The following is a 4,374-nucleotide window of genomic DNA, read 5'->3' as shown; positions in this document are numbered from 1 at the left end:
CTCCAACCAGCCTAGAACTTGCTGAGTAGACCAGGCTGGCCTTGATTTCACAGAGATCCACCTGCCTCTGCCTCCCAAGTGCCTAGAATTAAAGGCATGCCTGGACTCCCAGTCCTCTTTTTAATCCATGTGTGTGCATGTGTGTAGGCCAGAGGTCAGCACTGGACATCTTCCTCAATTGCTCGCTACCTTAATTAATTAATTAATTTTTTTTTTTTTGGTCTTTTTAAGACACGGTCTCCCTGTAGCCCCAGCTGTCCTGGAACTCACTATATAGATCAGGCTGGCCTTGAACTCACAGAGATCCGCCTGCCTCTGCCTCCTGAGTGCTGGGATTAAAGGCGTATGCCACCACGCCCGGCCTATCTACCTTAATTTTTAAGACAGAGTCTCTCACTAAGCCTGAAGCTAGCACATTTGGCTAGACTGGCTGATGAGTGAGCCCTAGAGATCCTCCTACCTCTGCTTCTGCTGTGCAGTGCATGGATTGCAGGCATGTGCTGCTGTTCATGATGCTTTTTTTTTTTTAAGAGCACGAACGCAGTCCCCCACTACCACAAATTATGCAGTCCAGTTTCCCACATTTGGGGAAATCGCAGGGGTCAGCACATCCAGAGTGCAATGGATAAGCCTCACCCTGGGAAAACCACCTTCATGATCATGGTATCTCCCCTGCCAGGTAAGTAGTCATGATGCCTTTTACAGGGGTTCTGGGCAATGGAATGCAGGTCCTCATACTTATATGGCAAGCATTTTACTGAACGAGCCATCTCCCAGCCCAGTTCTTTATGTAAATGAATTCTTGGAATCTTGAACCCTTTAGAACCTAGCAGCATAGCCTCAGCATTCCATTTATGTGCTCCATCCACATTACTGCATATAGTTGGAGGTAGTTAATTTTCTCTTCTGTTACAGTGGGAATGGGATTTATCGTTCTGCTATTGACAGACATTTGGTAGTGTTTTGTGTCCCCCGAAGTTCATATACTGGAAAAGAATCTTCAGTGCAGTAGCCCTGGGAGGCTGGCTGTAATCAAGTCATGAAGGTTCAGCCCTCAGGCATGAATTAATGTCGTTTTGTGGGAACTGATTAGTGTGGTGGTTTGAATGAAAATGTCCCCCATAGGCTCCAAGTATTTGAGCATTTTGTCCCCAGATGATAGCACTGTTTTGGGAGGTTTTAGAAGGTGTGGTTATCCTGGAGGAAGCACATCACTGGGGGTGGGCTTAGAGAGTTCTTAAGCCTTGCCAGATCTCCAGTCGCTCTCTTGCTTCCTGAGCCTGTGTGATGATGTGAGAGCTTAGCGTCTGCTGCTCCTGCTCCAGCCACCTCCAGCCACCATGCCTCCCTGCGATGATGGACTGTAATTCCCCTGGAACTGCAAGCTCAAATAAATTCTTCTTTCTATAAATTGCTTGGGTCAGTGTTTCTATCACAGCAACAGAAAAGTGACTAATACAATTCGTTACTTTAAGAGTAGGCTTGTAAGCTGGGCGTGGTGGTGCATGCCTTCAGTCCCAGTATTTGAGAGGCAGAGGCAGGTAGATCTCTGTGAGTTCAAGGCCAGCCTGGTCTACATAGTGAGTGTCAGGCCAGCTTGGGCTACAGGGAGACCTTGTCTCAAAAAGACCAAACAAAATAAAATAAACTTTAATTATGTCTGTGTGTGCACATGAGTGCAGTTGCCCTCAGAGGCCAGAAGAGGGTATTGGATTCCCTGGAGCTGGGAACTGAACTTGGGTCCTCCGCAAGAGCAGTATACACTCCTAACTGCTGAGCAATCTCTGCAGCCCCCCCCTTCTCTTTAGGACTCTTTCACCACAGAATGACATAGCAGGAAGGCCATCCTCAGATACCAAACCTTTCATATTTGACTTTCCAGACTCCGGGACTGTGGGAAACAAATTTCTTTATAAATTACCCAAACTGTGGTATTCTGTTACAGAAACATAAAATGGACTAAGTTAGGTAGTCTCCAATTGGGAGCGGTTAGTACTTAGTTAGAAATTAGCAGACTTAAAGGTCATTGAGGATGGACTTGTCCCTCATTATTATTTTGGGCCCTTCTTCCTGTGCCCATGATAACACATTAATTTTAAAAGATATTTTATTTATTATTTTTATGTGTATGAATGTATTGCTTACATGTATGATAAGTGCACCTGTGTCATGCAATGCCCAAAGAGGTCAGAGGAGTGTGTTGGATACCCTGGAGTTAGTCAAGATGTGGATGCTGGGAACCAAACCCAGGTCCTCTATAAGAGTAGCCAGTGCTCTTAACCACTGAGCCATCTCTCCAGGTCCATAACACATTAATTAAAAAAATTATTTCATTATTTTTATTTTATGTGTACAAGTGTATTGCCTGCATGTATGTGAGTGCACCCATGTCGTGCAATGCCACGGAGGTCAGAAGAGGGCTTCAGAGTCCCCTGGAACTGGAGTTAAGGATGGTTCATAGCAACCATGTGGGTGCTGGGACTTGAACCCAGGTCCTCTGCAAGAGCAGTCAGTGCTCTTAACCACTTAGCCATCTCTCCAGCCCCGACAGAACATATTAGTTTTAAGGAAAGCAGAAGTATCACAATTATCTCTCTACAGAATTTTAAATGCCATGTAAAAGAAGGTAGAAAATAACACAATTATTCCTGCTTAAGATTTTTATTTTATTTATTTATTTATTTGTGTGTGTGTGTGTGTGTGTGTGTGTTATGTGTATATGTGCACGTGGGAGGGGAGTGCACTTCCACCTGCTCATGGGTATGTGTGGAGTCTATTGGTTGACATCAGGTGTTTTCTTCTATTATTTTCCACCTTATTTTTTGACACAGGGTCTCTCACTGAACCTGGAACTCAACATTTCAGCTAGATTGGCCAGGCCAGCAAGCCTCCAGAATCTCCCCAGTACTGGGGTTACAGGCATGAGCCACTACACCTGGCTTTTATGCGGGTTCTGGGGAATCCAAACTCTATCCTTTGAGCCATCATCCCACCCCCAAAATTTAAAATACCACATGAAAGGGACAAAAGGAGAAGGGAACAAAGGCTCTATTGAGGCCCATAAAGGAAAGGCTATTTCCTCCTAGTAAAAATATAACTATTTTGACAGATTTCTTATTTTTTTAAATTTTTCTTTCTTTAATTATTTTTAACCTACTTTGTTATATGAGTTTGGGTCAAAAGAATGGGAACTGAGTCATACCTCTGGCCCTGGATAGAGACGTGAATTTTTGAACTGACCGGGAGATTACATGATTACTATCTAGAAAGAGGCTTTCTGGAAAGGAACAAAGGCACACTGTTGCTCACTGCCTTAAGAGTTCATCCAAATGGGGCTGTCAATCACTGGGACAAGAAACTGCCCTGCAGGAAAGTTGTCTGTTCCAGAAACTTCAGAAGAGTTTAAAGCTTGCCTAAACGTGTAGGTATGTAGGTAAGCACAGTGGTCTCCAGCCATTTCCCGTTCTCACACGGTGAAAAGTGTCTTCCCCTTTAGTCGTGACTGCCCACTGTCACCTTGAGAGTGCCTCATGTTGTTCTGTAATAGCCCCATCTGTCTCTTCTGAATTCATTCAACAGACACTACGAAGACTAGGAAACCAAGGGAGGCCAGAGCAAGATTCCAGTAACAGAAATTGGCTTTGGGTAAACACGCATGTACATTTTTGCAGATATATTGTGGAGTGGGATTACAGGGTTGCAGTGTTACAGGTATGTGGCTAGGAACACAGCGCTGCCTACAGAAACCTTAGCTAACACAGCATCCATCCTGTCTCTGTACATGGGTATTGGGAAAGAGTGCTGCTGGAGGGCAGCCTTTGGGTTCCAGTTCTGGACATCTTTTTTTTTTTTTGGTCTTTTTGAGATAGGGTCTCCCTGTAACCCCAGCTGTCCTGGAACTCACTATGTAGACCAGGCTGGCCTTGAACTCACAGAGATCCACTTGCCTCTGCTTCCCAAGTGCTGTTTTTTTTTCTTACCAATTCTTTTGCTTAGTTGTGTGACCTTCAAAAGGTTATGTTCCCTCCCTCTCTAGGGCTCACTTCAGTGGCTCTTACCTGCCTTGAGCTTCTCTTTAAAAAAGATTTATTTCATTTTTAAAGATTTAATTTTATGTGTATGTGTGTGCGCCTGCTTGTCTATAAGTGCACCACATGTGTGTAGTACCCACAGAGACCAGAAGAGGGTGTTGGATCCCCTGGAACTTGAGTTACAGGCAGTTACAAACCACCTGATGTGGGTGCTGGGAACCGAGCTCCAGTTTTCTACAAAAGCAGCTCTTAACCACTGGACTGTCTCTTCAGCCTCTGTTTTATTTTTTTTTAATTATGTGGATACGTGTGAGTCTGTGTGGGGGTATGTTCATGTATGTGA

The 4,374-nt window shown here is 44.4% G+C and overlaps 1 non-coding gene across 1 annotated transcript; it reads right to left on the bottom strand.

The window, feature by feature from the left end:
* Positions 1 to 527: 527 nt before the first annotated feature.
* Positions 528 to 687, bottom strand: LOC115072086. The gene has a single exon (XR_003851149.1). It is a non-coding gene; the product is annotated as a U1 spliceosomal RNA (small nuclear RNA).
* Between the last annotated feature and the right edge of the window lie 3,687 nt (positions 688 to 4,374).

Source organism: Nannospalax galili, unplaced genomic scaffold, assembly GCF_000622305.1.
Source record: "Nannospalax galili isolate Female #2095 unplaced genomic scaffold, S.galili_v1.0 scaffold270, whole genome shotgun sequence".
Taxonomy (NCBI): domain Eukaryota; kingdom Metazoa; phylum Chordata; class Mammalia; order Rodentia; family Spalacidae; genus Nannospalax; species Nannospalax galili.
This window is presented reverse-complemented; position numbering and strand designations above follow the sequence as displayed.